This window comes from Phyllobates terribilis, unplaced genomic scaffold, assembly GCF_046119375.1.
Source record: "Phyllobates terribilis strain yellow unplaced genomic scaffold, ASM4611937v1 Scaffold_216__1_contigs__length_3321164, whole genome shotgun sequence".
In the NCBI taxonomy this organism is placed as follows: Eukaryota; Metazoa; Chordata; class Amphibia; order Anura; family Dendrobatidae; genus Phyllobates; species Phyllobates terribilis.
The window spans coordinates 1,199,213-1,217,625 of NW_027362976.1; positions in this window are offsets into that span (position 1 = coordinate 1,199,213).

Here is an 18,413-nt window from a genome sequence, read left to right on the forward strand (position 1 = left end):
ATGCAAGAACTTTATGCACTTCCTCTGTAATTCCTCCTGGAAATGTAAGACTTTTACTTTATGCACTTCCTCTGTAATCCCTCCTGGAAATGTAAGAATTTTACTTTATGAACTTCCTCTGTAAATCCTCCTGGAAATGTAAGAACTCTACTTTGTTCACATCCCCTGTAATCCCTCCTGGAAATGTAAGGACTCCACTTTCTGCACTTCCTCTTTAATCCCTCCTGGAAATGTAAGAACTTTACTTTTTGCACTTCCTCTGTAAATACTCCTGGAAATGTAAGAACTTTACTTTATGCACTTCCTCTGTAATCCCTCCTGGAAATGTAAGAACTCTACTTTATGCACTTCCTCTGTAATCTCTCCTGGAAAAGTAAGAACTTTATTTTTGCACTTCCTCTGAAAATACTCATGGAAATGTAAGAACTTTACTTTATGCACTTAATCTGTAATCCCTCCTGGAAATGTAAGAACTTTACTTTATGTACTTCCTCTGTAATACCTCCTGGAAATGTAAGAACTTTACTTTATGCACTTCCTCTGTAAATCATCCTGGAAATATAAGAACTCTACTATCTGCAATTCCTCTGTAATCCCTCCTGGAAATGTAAGAACTCTACTTTGTGCATTTCCTCTATAATTCCTCCTGGAAATGTAAGAATTTTACTTTATGCACTTCCTCTGTAATCCCTCCTGGAAATGTAACAATTTTATTTCATGCACTTCCTCTGTAAATCCTCCTGGAAATGTAAGAACTCTACTTTGTGCATTTCCTCTATAATCCCTCCTGGAAATGTAAGAACTCTACTTTGTGCATTTCCTCTATAATTCCTCCTGGAAATGTAAGAACTTTACTTTATGCACTTCTTCTGTAATCCCTCCTGGAAATGTAAGAATTTTACTTTATGCACTTCCTCTGTATCCCTCCTGGAAATGTAAGAATTTTATATTATGCACTTCCTCTGTAAATCCTCCTGGAAATGTAAGAACTATACTTTATGCACTTCCTCTTTAATTCCCCCTGGAAATGTAAGAACTTTACTTTATGCACTTCCTCTGTAATCCCTCCTGGAAATGTAAGAATTTTACTTTATGCACTTCCTCTGTAAATCATACTGGAAATGTAAGATCTCTACTTTGTGCACATCCCCTGTAATCCCTCCTGGAAATGTAAGGACTCTACTTTCCGCAATTCCTCTTTAATTCCCCCTGAAAATGTAAGAACTTTACTTTGTGCACTTCCTCTGTAATCCCTGCTGGGAATGTAAGAACTCTACTTTGTGCATATCCCCTGTAATCCCTCCTGGAAATGTAAGATCTCTACTTTCTGCACTTCCTCTTTAATTCCCCCTGGAAATGTAAGAACTTTACTTTTTGCACGTCCTCTCTAATCCCTCCTGGAAATGTAAGAACTTTACTTTTTGCACTTCCTCTGTAATCCCTACTGGAAATGTAAGAACTCTACTTTGTGCATTTCCTCTATAATCCCTCCTGGAAATGTAAGAACTCTACTTTGTGCATTTCCTCTATAATTCCTCCTGGAAATGTAAGAACTTTACTTTATGCACTTCTTCTGTAATCCCTCCTGGAAATGTAAGAATTTTACTTTATGCACTTCCTCTGTATCCCTCCTGGAAATGTAAGAATTTTATATTATGCACTTCCTCTGTAAATCCTCCTGGAAATGTAAGAACTATACTTTATGCACTTCCTCTTTAATTCCCCCTGGAAATGTAAGAACTTTACTTTATGCACTTCCTCTGTAATCCCTCCTGGAAATGTAAGAATTTTACTTTATGCACTTCCTCTGTAAATCATACTGGAAATGTAAGATCTCTACTTTGTGCACATCCGCTGTAATCCCTCCTGGAAATGTAAGGACTCTACTTTCCGCAATTCGTCTTTAATTCCCCCTGAAAATGTAAGAACTTTACTTTGTGCACTTCCTCTGTAATCCCTGCTGGGAATGTAAGAACTCTACTTTGTGCATATCCCCTGTAATCCCTCCTGGAAATGTAAGATCTCTACTTTCTGCACTTCCTCTTTAATTCCCCCTGGAAATGTAAGAACTTTACTTTTTGCACGTCCTCTCTAATCCCTCCTGGAAATGTAAGAACTTTACTTTTTGCACTTCCTCTGTAATCCCTCCTGGAAATGTAAGAACTCTACTTTGTGCACTTCCTCTGTAATCCCTCCTGGAAAAGTAAGAACTCTAATTTGTGCATTTCCTGTATAATTCCTCCTGAAAATGTAAGAACTTTACTTCATGCACTTCCTCTGTAATCCCTCCTGGAAATATAAGAATTTTATTTTATGCACTTCCTCTGTAATCCCTCCTGGAAATGTAGGAACGTTGTGCATTTCCTCTGTAAATCCTAGAGGAAATGTAAGAACTCTACTTTGTGCACACCCCTGTAATCCCTCCTGGAAATGTAAGAACTCTACTTTCCGCAATTCCTCTTTAATTCCCCCTGGAAAAGTAAGAACTTTACTTTTTGCACTTCCTCTGTAAATACTCCTGGAAATGTAAGAACTCTTCTTTGTGCACATCCCCTGTAATCCCTCCTGGAAATGTAAGGTCTCTACTTTCTGCACTTCCTCTTTAATTCCACCTGGAAATGTAGGAACTTTACTTTATGCACTTCCTCTGTAATCCCTCCTGGAAATGTAAGAACTTTACTTTACTTTATGCACTTCCTCTGTAAATCCTCCTGGAAATGTAAGAACTTTTCTTTATGCACTTCCTCTGTAAATCCTCCTGGAAATGTAAGGACTCTACTTTGTGCACTTCCTCTTTAATTCCCCCTGGAAATGTAAGAACTTTACTTTATGCACTTCCTCTGTAATCCCTCCTGGAAATGTAAGAACTTTACTTTACACACTTCCTCTGTAATTCCTCCTGGAAATGTAAGAACTTTACTTTACGCACTTCCTCTGTAATTCCTCCTGGAAATGTAAGAACTTTACTTTATGCACTTCCTCTGTAATCCCTCCTGGAATTGAAAGAACTTTACTTTATGCACTTCCTCTGTAATCCCTCCAGGAAATGTAAGAACTCTACTTTGTGCATTTCCTGTATAATTCCTCCTGGACATGTAAGAACTTTACTTCATGCACTTCCTCTGTAATCCCTCCTGGAAATGTAAGAATTTTATTTTATGCACTTCCCCTGTAAATCCTACTGGAAATGTAAGAACTCTACTTTGTGTACACCCCTGTAATCCCTCCTGGAAATGTAAGGACTCTACTTTCCACAATTCCTCTTTAATTCCCCCTGGAAATGTAAGAACTTTACTTTTTGCACTTACTCTGTAAATACTCCTGGAAATGTAAGAACTCTTCTTTGTGCACATCCCCTGTAATCCCTCCTGGAAATGTAAGGTCTCTACTTTCTGCACTTCCTCTTCAATTCCACCTGGAAATGTAAGAACTTTACTTTATGCACTTCCTCTGTAAACCCTTCTGGAAATGTAAGAACTTTACTTGATGCACTTCCTCTGTAATCCCTTCTGGATATGTAAGAACTTTACTTGATGCACTTCCTCTGTAATCCCTCCTGGAAATGTAAGAACTCTACTTTGTGCACATATCCTGTAATCCCTCCTGGAAATGTAAGGACTCTATTTTCTGCACTTTCTCTGTAATTCCTCCTGGAAATGTAAGAACTTTACTATATGCACTTCCTCTGTAAATCCTCCTGGAAATGTAAGGACTCTACTTTGTGCACTTCCTCTTTAATTACTCCTGGAAATGTAAGAACTTTACTTTCTGCACTTCCTCTGTAATCCCTCCTGGAAATGTAAGGACTCTATTTTCTCCACTTCCTCTGTAATTCCTCCTGGAAATGTAAGAACTCTACTTTATGCACTTCCTCTGTAATCCCTCCTGGAAATGTAAGCACTCTACTTTGTGCACATCCCCTGTAATCCCTCCTGGAAATGTAAGGACTCTATTTTCTGCACTTCCTTTGTAATCCCTCCTAGAAATGTTTGAACATTGTGCATTTCCTCTGTAATTCCTCCTGGAAATGTAAGAACTCTACTTTGTGCACATACCCTGTAATCCCTCCTGGAAATGTAAGGAATCTATTTTCTGCACTTCCTCTGTAATTCCTCCTGGAAATGTAAGAACTTTACTTTATGCACTTCCTCTGTAATTCCTCATGGAAATGTAAGAAATCTACTTTGTGCACTTCCTCTGTAATCCCTCCTAGAAATGTAAGAACGTTGTGCATTTCCTCTGTAATCCTTCCTGGAAATGTAAGAACTCTACTTTGTGCACATACCCTGTAATCTCTCCTGGAATTGTAAGGACTCTATTTTTTGCATTTCCTCTGTAATTCCTCCTGGAAATGTAAGAACTTTACTTTATGCACTTCCTCTGTAAATCCTCCTGGAAATGTAAGGACTCTACTTTGTGCACTTCCTCTTTAATTACTCCTGGAAATGTAAGAACTTTACTTTATGCACTTCCTTTGTAATCCCTCCTGGAAATGTTTGAACGTTGTGCATTTCCTCTGTAATTCCTCCTGGAAATGTAAGAACTGTACTTTGTGCACATCCCCTGTAATCCCCCCTGAAAATGTAAGGACTCTATTTTCTGCAGTTCCTCTTAGTTACATAGTTTATAAGGCCCAAAAAAGACAAGCGTCCATCCAGTTCAGCCTATTTCTTGTGCACTGCAGCTATTCCGCAGTGTTGATCCAGGGGAAGGCAACAAAAAACCATGCGGTATAGGCCAATTTACATCATTGAGGAAAAATTCACTTCCCGACACCAATCTGGCAGTCAGATTAAATCCCTGGATTAATTAACTATCACTAAGTATAAGATGTAATTTTATTGTTCTCAAGAAAGGCGTCCAGGCCTCTCTTGAACTCATTAAGTGAGTTGGACATCACCACTTCCTCTCCCAGAGAGTTCCAGAGTCTCACTGCTCTAACCGTAAAGAATCCCCTTCTATGCTGGTGCAGGAACCTCCTTTCCTCCAGACGCATAGTGTACCCCCTCGTCTTTGTCACCATCCTTGGTATAAACAGGTCATGGGAGAGATCTCTGTACTGCCCCCTGATGTATTTATACATGTTTATGAGGTCTCCCCTAAGCCTTCTCTTTTCCAACGTAAATAGGCCTAATTTTGACAACCTCTCTGGGTATTCTAGTCCCTCCATTCCCTTTATTACCTTAGTCGCCCTTCTTTGTACCCTCTCTAGCTCCAATATGTCTTTCCTGAGCACCGGAGCCCAGAACTGTGCACAATATTCTAAGTGCGGCCTTACCAGCGCTTTATACAGAGGAAGAACAATGTTCTCATCATATGCCCCTATTCCTCTTCTGATGCATGCCATGACTCTATTTGCCTTCGCAGCTGCTGCCTGACACTGGGCACTCCAATTTAATTTGCTATTAACCAAGACGCCCAGGTCCTTCTCCATGTCAGATTTCCCCAACGGTTTCCCATTTAATATGTATGGGTGACTGCTGTTTTTCTTTCCCATGTGCATGACCTTACATTTATCGTCATTGAACCCCATTTGCCATTTTTTGGCCCAACTCCCCAATTTATCTAAATCCTCCTGTAGCTGTGCCCTATCCTCATCTGTATTAACTACTTTACAAAGTTTAGTATCATCTGCAAATATTGCTATTTTACTATGCAACCCTTCCACTAGATCATTAATAAATATATTAAATAATATAGGGCCCAAGACAGACCCTTGAGGCCCCCCGCTAGTAACCCTGACACACCCTGAGCTTACTCCATTGATAACCACCCTCTGCTTTCTATCACTCAGCCAGCTATTTACCCACTTGCACACATTATCCCCCAGACCCAGCATTCTCATTTTATATACCAACCTTTTGTGTGGCACGGTATCAAACGCTTTGGAGAAGTCAAGGTATACAACATCCACTGACTCTCCCCGGTCCAGCTGTGAGCTCACCTCCTCGTAGAAGGCCATCAGGTTTGTTTGGCAGGAGCGATCCCTCATGAATCCATGTTGATATGGAGTTAGACAGTTATTATCATTAAGATATTCTACAATAGCATCTCTAAGAAATCCTTCAAACAATTTACCCACAACAGACGTTAAGCTGACTGGTCTATAGTTCCCAGGGTCACTTTTAGACCCCTTTTTGAATATTGGTACCACATTTGCTTGGCGCCAGTCTAGTGGGACAGTCCCTGTCCATAAAGTGTGCTTGAATATAAGATACAGCGGTCTGTCTATCACATTACTTAATTCTTTTAGTACCCGGGGGTGTATGCCATCTGGGCCTGGTGACTTGTCTATTTTGATATTATTTAGGCGTTTCTGGACTTCCTCCTGGGTTAGGTGGGTGATATTTAGCGGAGGGTTTACTTTATCACTTTGCATTTCCTCCGATAAATTGTTTTCTTTTGTGAAAACAGTGGAGAAGAAGCTATTGAGTAGGTTTGCTTTACCCTCATCGCCCTCTATGATTTTACCCAGGTTATTTTCCAATGGACCAACTCCATCAGTTTTAATCCTTTTACTGTTTATGTAGTTAAAGAACAGTTTGGGATTCGTTTTACTTTCCTTGGCAATTAGTCTCTCTGTCTCCTCTTTTGCTATTCTTATTTGTTTCTTACAGATTTTGTTTTTTTCCCTATAAGATATTAGCGCTTCCTCGCTGCCTTCTTGTTTAAGTTTACCGAAAGCCCTTTTTTTGTTTTTCATTGCCCTCTTGACTTCCTTATTTAGCCACATTGGCTTCCTCCTATTCCTAGCCCTTTTATTCCCATAAGGTATGTACCTTCTACAGTGACTATGTAGGACTGTTTGAAAATTGCCCATTTTCTATCCATGCTCCTATTACTGAAGATACTATCCCAGTCTATAAGGTGAAGGGCATCTCTTAGCTGATCAAACTTTGCCCTCCTGAAGTTCAGTGTTTTTGTGACTCCCTTGCTGGGCACCCTACTGAAGCACATGTGGAATTGTATAATGTTGTGGTCACTATTTCCCAGGTGCCCCCCGACCTGCACCTCAGTTATTCTGTCTGGCCTGTTAGTTAATATTAAGTCTAAAAGGGCCGTCCCTCTAGTTGGTTCCTGCACAAGTTGTGACAAATAATTGTCTTTGATAATTGACAGAAACCTGTTTCCTTTCTGAGATCTACAGCTTTCGGTTTCCCAGTCTATATCGGGGTAGTTGAAGTCCCCCATAATAATCACCTCGTTATTTTTTGCTACTTCGTCTATTTGTCTCATTAATAGACTTTCCGTGGCTTCTGCTATATTTGGTGGTTTATAACAGACTCCTATGATAATTTTATTATTGTTTTTTGCCCCATGTATCTCCACCCATAAGGACTCGACCTCCTCATTTCCCTCCCATACATCCTCCCGTATTGTAGGCTTTAGACACGTCTTTACATATAGACAGACTCCACCCCCTTTCCGACTTCTTCGATCCCTTCTAAACAGACTGTAACCCTGTAAGTTAACTGCCCAGTCATAGCTTTCATCTAACCATGTCTCGGTTATTCCCACTATGTCATAGTTACCTGTAGATATTTCTGCTTCCAGTTCATCCATCTTGTTTGTCAGGCTTCTGGCATTTGCTAGCACGCAGTTTACACGATTTTGTTTTGTTCCAATCTTCTCCCTGTGGATTGTATTAAAAATTTTCTTACCTCCCTCCAAGTATCTTGTCTTGGACCTTCTTTGTCGCACTTCATATCTTTCATTAGTATGTTCTCTGGTTTCATGTTCGTGTCCGGCATTTTTCTTCCCATCCCCTCTTCTTCTAGTTTAACGCCCTCTGTAATTCCTCATGGAAATGTAAGAAATCTACTTTGTGCACTTCCTCTGTAATCCCTCCTAGAAATGCAAGAACGTTGTGCATTTCCTCTGTAATCCTTCCTGGAAATGTAAGAACTCTACTTTGTGCACATACCCTGTAATCTCTCCTGGAAATGTAAGGACTCTATTTTCTGCACTTCCTCTGTAAATCCTCCTGGAAATGTAAGGACTCTACTTTGTGCACTTCCTCTTTAATTACTCCAGGAAATGTAAGAACTTTACTTTATGCGCTTTCTCTGTAATCCCTCCTAGAAATGTTTGAACGTTGTGCATTTCCTCTGTAATCTCTCCTGGAAATGTAAGAACTCTACTTTGTGCACATCCCCTGTAATCCCCCCTGGAAATGTAAGGACTCTACTTTCTGCACTTCCTCTTTAATCCCTCCTGGAAATGTAAGAACTTTACTTTATGCACTTCCTCTGTAAATTCTCCTGGAAATGTAAGAACTTTACTTTGTGCACATCCCCCGTAATCCCTGCTGGATATGTAAGGATTCTACTTTCTGCACTTCCTCTTTAATCCCTCCTGGAAATGTAAGAATTTTACTTTATGCACTTCCTCTGTAATCCCTCCTGGAAATGTAAGAACTCTACTTTATGCACTTCCTCTGTAATCCCTCCTGGAAATGTAAGAACTTTACTTTTTGCACTTCCTCTGAAAATACTCCTGGAAAAGTAAGAACTTTACTTTATGCACTTCCTCTGTAATCCCTCCTGGAAATGTAAAAACTCTACTTTGTGCACTTCCTCTGTAATCCCTCCTGGAAATGTAAGAACTTTCTGCACTTCCTCTGTAATTCCTCCTGGAAATGTAAGAACTCTGCTTTATGCACTTCCTCTGTAATTCCTCCTGGAAATGTAAGAACTCTACTTTGTGCATTTCCTCTATAATTCCTCCTGGAAATGTAAGAACTTTACTTTATGCACTTCTTCTGTAATCCCTCCTGGAAATGTAAGAACTTTACTTTATGCACTTCCTCTGTAATCCCTCCTGGAAATGTAAGAAATCTATTTTGTGCACTTCCTCTGTAATCCCTCCAGGAAATGTAAGAATGTTGTGCATTTCCTCTGTAATTCCTCCTGGAAATGTAAGAACTTTACTTCATGCACTTCCTCTGTAATCCCTCCTGGAAATGTAAGAACTTTACTTTATGCACTTCCTCTGTAATCCCTCGTGGAATTGTAAGAACTTAATTTTATGCACTTCCTGTGTAAATACTCCCGGAAATGTAAGAACTCTACTTTGTGCACTTCCTCTTTAATTCCTCATGGCAATATAAGAACTTTACTTTATGTACTTCCTCTGTAATCCCTCCTGGAAATGTAAGAACTTTACTTTTTGCTTTTCCTCTGTAAATACTCTTGGAAATGTAAGAACTTTACTTTATGCACTACCTCTGTTATCCCTCCTGGAAATGTAAGGACTCTACTTTCTGCACTTCCTCTTTAATTCCTCATGGAAATGTAAGAACTTTACTATATGCACTTCCAATGTGAATACTCCTGGAAATGTAAGAACTCTACTTTGTGCACTTCCTCTTTAATTCCTCATGGAAATGTAAGAACTTTACTTTATGCACTTCTTCTGTAATCCCTCCTGGAAATGTAAGAACTTTACTTAATGCACTTCCTCAGTAATCCCTCCTGGAAATGTAAGAACTTTACTTTTGCTTTTTCTCTGTAAATACTCCTGGAAATGTAAGAACTTTACTTTATGCACTTCCTCTGTAATCCCTCCTGGAAATGTAAGGACTCTACTTTCTGTACTTCCTCTTTAATTCCTCATGGAAATGTAAGAACTTTACTATATGCACTTCCTCTGTAATCCCTCCTGGAAATGTAAGAACTTTACTTTATGCGCTTTCTCTGCAATCCCTCCTAGAAATGTTTGAACGTTGTGCATTTCCTCTGTAATCTCTCCTGGAAATGTAAGAACTCTACTTTGTGCACATCCCCTGTAATCCCCCCTGGAAATGTAAGGACTCTACTTTCTGCACTTCCTCTTTAATCCCTCCTGGAAATGTAAGAACTTTACTTTATGCACTTCCTCTGTAAATTCTCCTGGAAATGTAAGAACTCTACTTTGTGCACATCCCCTGTAATCCCTCCTGGAAATGTAAGGACTCTACTTTCTGCACTTCCTCTTTAATCCCTCCTGGAAATGTAAGAACTTTACTTTATGCACTTCCTCTGTAAATACTCCTGGAAATGTAAGAACTTTACTTTGTGCACATCCCCCGTAATCCCTGCTGGATATGTAAGGATTCTACTTTCTGCACTTCCTCTTTAATCCCTCCTGGAAATGTAAGAATTTTACTTTATGCACTTCCTCTGTAATCCCTCCTGGAAATGTAAGAACTCTACTTTATGCACTTCCTCTGTAATCCCTCCTGGAAATGTAAGAACTTTACTTTTTGCACTTCCTCTGAAAATACTCCTGGAAAAGTAAGAACTTTACTTTATGCACTTCCTCTGTAATCCCTCCTGGAAATGTAAGAACTCTGCTTTATGCACTTCCTCTGTAATTCCTCCTGGAAATGTAAGAACTCTACTTTGTGCATTTCCTCTATAATTCCTCCTGGAAATGTAAGAACTTTACTTTATGCACTTCTTCTGTAATCCCTCCTGGAAATGTAAGAACTTTACTTTATGCACTTCCTCTGTAATCCCTCCTGGAAATGTAAGAAATCTATTTTGTGCACTTCCTCTGTAATCCCTCCAGGAAATGTAAGAATGTTGTGCATTTCCTCTGTAATTCCTCCTGGAAATGTAAGAACTTTACTTCATGCACTTCCTCTGTAATCCCTCCTGGAAATGTAAGAACTTTACTTTATGCACTTCCTCTGTAATCCCTCGTGGAATTGTAAGAACTTAATTTTATGCACTTCCTGTGTAAATACTCCCGGAAATGTAAGAACTCTACTTTGTGCACTTCCTCTTTAATTCCTCATGGCAATATAAGAACTTTACTTTATGTACTTCCTCTGTAATCCCTCCTGGAAATGTAAGAACTTTACTTTTTGCTTTTCCTCTGTAAATACTCTTGGAAATGTAAGAACTTTACTTTATGCACTACCTCTGTTATCCCTCCTGGAAATGTAAGGACTCTACTTTCTGCACTTCCTCTTTAATTCCTCATGGAAATGTAAGAACTTTACTATATGCACTTCCAATGTGAATACTCCTGGAAATGTAAGAACTCTACTTTGTGCACTTCCTCTTTAATTCCTCATGGAAATGTAAGAACTTTACTTTATGCACTTCTTCTGTAATCCCTCCTGGAAATGTAAGAACTTTACTTAATGCACTTCCTCAGTAATCCCTCCTGGAAATGTAAGAACTTTACTTTTGCTTTTTCTCTGTAAATACTCCTGGAAATGTAAGAACTTTACTTTATGCACTTCCTCTGTAATCCCTACTGGAAATGTAAGGACTCTACTTTCTGTACTTCCTCTTTAATTCCTCATGGAAATGTAAGAACTTTACTATATGCACTTCCTCTGTAATCCCTCCTGGAAATGTAAGAACTTTACTTTATGCACTTCCTCTGTAAATACTCCTGGAAATGTAAGAAGTCTACTTTGTGCACTTCCTCTGTAATCCCTCCTGGAAATGTAAGAACTCTACTTTGTGCACTTCCTCTGTAATCCCTCCTGGAAATGTAAGAACGTTGTGCATTTCATCTGTAATTCCTCCTGCAAATGTAAGAACTTTACTTTATGCACTACTTCTGTAATCCCTCCTGGAAATGTAAGAAATCTATTTTGTGCACTTCCTCTGTAATCCCTCCTGGAAATGTAAGAATGTTGTGCATTTTCTCTGTAATTCCTCCTGGAAATGTAAGAACTTTACTTTATGCACTTCCTCTGTAATCCCTCCTGGAAATGTAAGTACTTTACTTTATGCACTTCCTCTGTTATCCCTCTTGGAAATGTAAGAACTTTACTTTATGCACTTGCTCTGTAAATCCTCCTGGAAATGTAAGAACTTTACTTTGTGCACATCCCCTGTAATCCCTCATGGAAAAGTAAGAACTCTACTTTGTGCATTTCCTCTATAATTCCTCCTGGAAATGTAAGAACTTTAGTTTATGCACTTCCTCTGTAATCCCTCCTGGAAATGTAAGGACCCTACTTTGCGCATTTCCTCTATAATTCCTCCTGGAAATGTAAGAACTTTACTTTATGCACTTCCTCTGTAATCCCTCCAGGAAATGTAAGAATTTTACTTAATGCACTTCTCTGTAATCCCTCCTGGAAATGTAAGAACTCTACTTTGTGCACTTCCTCTTTAATCCCTCCTGGAAATGTAAAAAGTCTACTTTGTGCACTTTCTCTGTAATCCCTCCTGGAAATGTAAGAACTTTGTGCACTTCCTCTGTAATTCCTCCTGGAAATGTAAGAACTCTACTTTATGCACTTCCTCTGTAATTCCTCCTGGAAATGTAATAACTCTACTTTATGCACTTCCTGTGTAATCCCTCCTGGAAATGTTAGAACTCTACTTTGTGCATTTCCTCTATAATTCCTCCTGGAAATGTAAGAACTTTACTTTATGCAATTCTTCTGTCATCCCTCCTGGAAATGTAAGAATTTTACTTTTTGCACTTCCTCTGTAATCCCTCCTGGTAATGTAAGAACTTTACTTTATGCACTTCCTCTGTAATCCCTCCTGGAAATGTAAGAACTTTACTTTTTGCACTTCCTCTTTAATTCTACCTGGAAATGTAAGAACTTTACTTTATGCTCGTCCTCTGTAATCCCTCCTGGAAATGTAAGAACTTTACTTTATGCACTTCCTCTGTAATCCCTCCTGGAAATGTAACAATTTTATTTCATGCACTTCCTGTGTAAATCCTCCTGGAAATGTAAGAACTCTACTTTGTGCATTTCCTCTATAATCCCTCCTGGAAATGTAAGAACTCTACTTTGTGCATTTCCTCTATAATTCCTCCTGGAAATGTAAGAACTTTACTTTATGCACTTCTTCTGTAATCCCTCCTGGAAATGTAAGGACTCTATTTTCTGCACTTTCTCTGTAATTCCTCCTGGAAATGTAAGAACTTTAATATATGCACTTCCTCTGTAAATCCTCCTGGAAATGTAAGGACTCTACTTTGTGCACTTCCTCTTTAATTACTCCTGGAAATGTAAGAACTTTACTTTCTGCACTTCCTCTGTAATCCCTCCTGGAAATGTAAGGACTCTATTTTCTCCACTTCCTCTGTAATTCCTCCTGGAAATGTAAGAACTCTACTTTATGCACTTCCTCTGTAATCCCTCCTGAAAATGTAAGCACTCTACTTTGTGCACATCCCCTGTAATCCCTCCTGGAAATGTAAGGACTCTATTTTCTGCACTTCCTCTGTAATTCCTCCTGGAAATGTAAGAACTTTACTTTATGCACTTCCTCTGTAATTCCTCATGGAAATGTAAGAAATCTACTTTGTGCACTTCCTCTGTAATCCCTCCTAGAAATGTAAGAACGTTGTGCATTTCCTCTGTAATCCTTCCTGGAAATGTAAGAACTCTACTTTGTGCACATACCCTGTAATCTCTCCTGGAAATGTAAGGACTCTATTTTCTCCATTTCCTCTGTAATTCCTCCTGGAAGTGTAAGAACTTTACTTTATGCACTTCCTCTGTAAATCCTCCTGGAAATGTAAGGACTCTACCTTGTGCACTTCCTCTTTAATTACTCCTGGAAATGTAAGAACTTTACTTTATGCACTTCCTTTGTAATCCCTCCTGGAAATGTTTGAACGTTGTGCATTTCCTCTGTAATTCCTCCTGGAAATGTAAGAACTCTACTTTGTGCACATCCCCTGTAATCCCCCCTGAAAATGTAAGGACTCTATTTTCTGCACTTCCTCTGTAATTCCTCATGGAAATGTAAGAAATCTACTTTGTGCACTTCCTCTGTAATCCCTCCTAGAAATGCAAGAACGTTGTGCATTTCCTCTGTAATCCTTCCTGGAAATGTAAGAACTCTACTTTATGCACTTCCTCTGTAAATCCTCCTGGAAATGTAAGGACTCTACTTTGTGCACTTCCTCTTTAATTACTCCTGGAAATGTAAGAACTTTATGCACTTCTTCTGTAATCTCTCCTGGAAATGTAAGAACTCTACTTTATGCACTTCCTCTGTAAATTCTCCTGGAAATGTAAGAACTCTACTTTGTGCACATCCCCTGTAATCCCTCCTGGAAATATAAGGACTCTACTTTCTGCACTTCCTCTGTAAATTCTCCTGGAAATGTAAGAACTCTACTTTGTGCACATCCCCTGTAATCCCTCCTGGACATATAAGGACTCTACTTTCTGCACTTCCTCTTTAATCCCTCCTGGAAATGTAAGAACTTTACTTATGCACTTCCTCTGTAAATACTCCTGGAAATGTAAGAACTTTACTTTGTGCACATCCCCTGTAATCCCTGCTGGAAATGTAAGGACTCTACTTTCTGCACTTCATCTTTAATCCCTCCTGGAAATATAAGAACTTTACTTTATGCACTTCCTCTGTGATCCCTCCTGGAAATATAAGAACTTTACTTTTTGCACTTCCTCTGTAAATACTCCTGGAAATGTAAAAATTCTACTTTGTGCACTTCCTCTGTAATCCCTCCTGGAAACGTAAAAGCTTTACTTTTTGCACTTCCTCTGTAAATACTCCTGGAAATGTAAGAACTTTACTTTATGCACTTCCTCTGTAATCCCTCCTGGAAATGTAAGAACTTTACTTTATGCACTTCCTCTGTAATCCCTCCTGGAAATGTAAGAACTTTACTTTTTGCACTTCCTCTGAAAATACTCCTGGAAAAGTAAGAACTTTACTTTATGCACTTCCTCTGTAATCCATCCTGGAAATGTATGAACTTTACTTCATGCACTTCCTCTGTAATCCCTCCTGAAAATGTTAGAACTTTACTTTATGCACTTCTTCTGTAATCCCTCCTGGAAATGTAAGGACTCTACTTTGTGCACTTCCTCTGTAATCCCTCCTGGAAATGTAAGAACTTTCTGCACTTCCTCTGTAATTCCTCCTGGAAATGTAAGAACTCTGCTTTATGCACTTCCTCTGTAATTCCTCCTGGAAATGTAAGAACTTTATGCACTTCTTCTGTAATCCCTCCTGGAAATGTAAGAACTTTCCTTTATGCACTTCCTCTGTAATCCCTCCTGGAAATGTAAGAAATCTATTTTGTGCACTTCCTCTGTAATTCCTCCTGGAAATGTAAGAACGTTGTGCATTTCCTCTGTAATTCCTCCTGGAAATGTAAGAACTTTACTTCATGCACTTCCTCTGTAATCCCTCCTGGAAATGTAAGAACTTTACTTTATGCACTTCCTCTGTAATCCCTCTTGGAAATGTAAGAATTTTACTTTATGCACTTCCTCTGTAAATCCTCCTGGAAACGTAAGAACTTTACTTTGTGCCCATCCCCTGTAATCCCTCCTGGAAATGTAAGAACTCTACTTTGTGCATTTCCTCTATAATTCCTCCTGGAAATGTAAGAACTTTAGTTTATGCACTTCTTCTGTCATCCCTCCTGGAAATGTAAGAATTTTACTTTATGCACTTCCTCTGTAATCCCTCCTGGAAATGTAAGAACTCTACTTTGTGCACTTCCTCTGTAATCCCTCCTGGAAATGTAAGGACTCTACTTTGCGCATTTCCTCTATAATTCCTCCTGGAAATGTAAGAACTTTACTTTATGCACTTCTTCTGTCATCCCTCCTGGAAATGTAAGAATTTTACTTCATGCACTTCCTCTGTAATCCCTCCTGGAAATGTAAGAACTCTACTTTGTGCACTTCCTCTTTAATCCCTCCTGAAAATGTAAAAACTCTACTTTGTGCACTTTCTCTGTAATCCCTCCTGGAAATGTAAGAACTTTGTGCACTTCCTCTGTAATTCCTCCTGGAAATGTAAGAACTCTACTTTATGCACTTCCTGTGTAATCCCTCCTGGAAATGTTAGAACTCTACTTTGTGCATTTCCTCGATAATTCCTCCTGGAAATGTAAGAACTTTACTTTATGTACTTCTTCTGTAATCCCTCCTGGAAATGTAAGGACTCTACTTTGTGCACTTCCTCTTTAATCCCTCCTGGAAATGTAAGAACTCTAGTTTGTGCATTTCCTCTATAATTCCTCCTGGAAATGTAAGAACTTTACTTCATGCACTTCCTCTGTAATCCCTCCTGGAAATGTAAGAACTTTACTTTATGCACTTCCTCTGTAATCCCTCGTGGAATTGTAAGAACTTAATTTTATGCACTTCCTGTGTAAATACTCCCGGAAATGTAAGAACTCTACTTTGTGCACTTCCTCTTTAATTCCTCATGGCAATATAAGAACTTTACTTTATGTACTTCCTCTGTAATCCCTCCTGGAAATGTAAGAACTTTACTTTTTGCTTTTCCTCTGTAAATACTCTTGGAAATGTAAGAACTTTACTTTATGCACTACCTCTGTTATCCCTCCTGGAAATGTAAGGACTCTACTTTCTGCAGTTCCTCTTTAATTCCTCATGGAAATGTAAGAACTTTACTATATGCACTTCCAATGTGAATACTCCTGGAAATGTAAGAACTCTACTTTGTGCACTTCCTCTTTAATTCCTCATGGAAATGTAAGAACTTTACTTTATGCACTTCCTCTGTAATCCCTCCTGGAAATGTAAGAACTTTACTTAATGCACTTCCTCAGTAATCCCTCCTGGAAATGTAAGAACTTTACTTTTTGCTTTTTCTCTGTAAATACTCCTGGAAATGTAAGAACTTTACTTTATGCACTTCCTCTGTAATCCCTCCTGGAAATGTAAGGACTCTACTTTCTGTACTTCCTCTTTAATTCCTCCTGGAAATGTAAAAACTTTACTTTATGCACTTCTTCTGTAATCCCTCCTGGAAATGTAAGAACTTTACTTTATGCACTTCCTGTGTAATTCCTCCTGGAAATGTAAGAACTCTACTTTGTGCACTTCCTCTGTAATCCCTCCTGGAAATGTAAGAACGTTGTGCATTTCATCTGTAATTCCTCCTGCAAATGTAAGAACTTTACTTTATGCACTTCTTCTGTAATCCCTCCTGGAAATGTAAGAAATCTATTTTGTGCACTTCCTCTGTAATCCCTCCTGGAAATGTAAGAATGTTGTGCATTTTCTCTGTAATTCCTCCTGGAAATGTAAGAACTTTACTTTATGCACTTCCTCTGTAATCCCTCCTGGAAATGTAAGTACTTTACTTTATGCACTTCCTCTGTAATCCCTCTTGGAAATGTAAGAACTTTACTTTATGCACTTGCTCTGTAAATCCTCCTGGAAATGTAAGAACTTTACTTTGTGCACATCCCCTGTAATCCCTCATGGAAAAGTAAGAACTCTACTTTGTGCATTTCCTCTATAATTCCTCCTGGAAATGTAAGAACTTTACTTTATGCACTTCCTCTGTAATCCCTCCAGGAAATGTAAGAATTTTACTTAATGCACTTCTCTGTAATCCCTCCTGGAAATGTAAGAACTCTACTTTGTGCACTTCCTCTTTAATCCCTCCTGGAAATGTAAAAAGTCTACTTTGTGCACTTTCTCTGTAATCCCTCCTGGAAATGTAAGAACTTTGTGCACTTCCTCTGTAATTCCTCCTGGAAATGTAAGAACTCTACTTTATGCACTTCCTCTGTAATTCCTCCTGGAAATGTAATAACTCTACTTTATGCACTTCCTGTGTAATCCCTCCTGGAAATGTTAGAACTCTACTTTGTGCATTTCCTCTATAATTCCTCCTGGAAATGTAAGAACTTTACTTTATGCACTTCTTCTGTAATCCCTCCTGGAAATGTAAGGACTCTACTTTGCGCATTTCCTCTATAATTCCTCCTGGAAATGTAAGAACTTTACTTTATGCTCTTCCTCTGTAATCCCTCCTGGAAATGTAAGAACTCTACTTTGTGCACTTTCTCTGTAATCCCTCCTGGAAATGTAAGAACTTTGTGCACTTCCTCTGTAATTCCTCAGGGAAATGTAAGAACTCTACTTTATGCACTTCCTCTGTAATTCCTCCTGGAAATGTAAGAACTCTACTTTGTGCATTTCCTCTATAATTCCTCCTGGAAATGTAAAAACTTTACTTCATGCACTTCCTCTGTAATCCCTCCTGGAAATGTAAGAAATCTATTTTCTGCACTTCCTCTGTAATCCCTCCTGGAAATGTAAGAACGTTGTGCATTTCCTCTGTAATTCCTCCTGGAAATGTAAGAACTTTACTTTATGCACTTCCTCTGTAATCCCTCTTGGAAATGTAAGAACTTTACTTTATGCACTTCCTCTGTAAATCCTCCTGGAAATGTAAGAACTTTACTTTGTGCACATCCCCTGTAATCCCTCCTGGAAATGTAAGAACTCTACTTTGTGCATTTCCTCTATAATTCCTCCTGGAAATGTAAGAACTTTACTTTATGCACTTCCTCTGTAATCCCTCCTGGAAATGTAAGGACTCTACTTTGCACATTTCCTCTATGATTCTTCCTGGAAATGTAAGAACTTTACTTTATGCACTTCTTCTGTCATCCCTCCTGGAAATGTA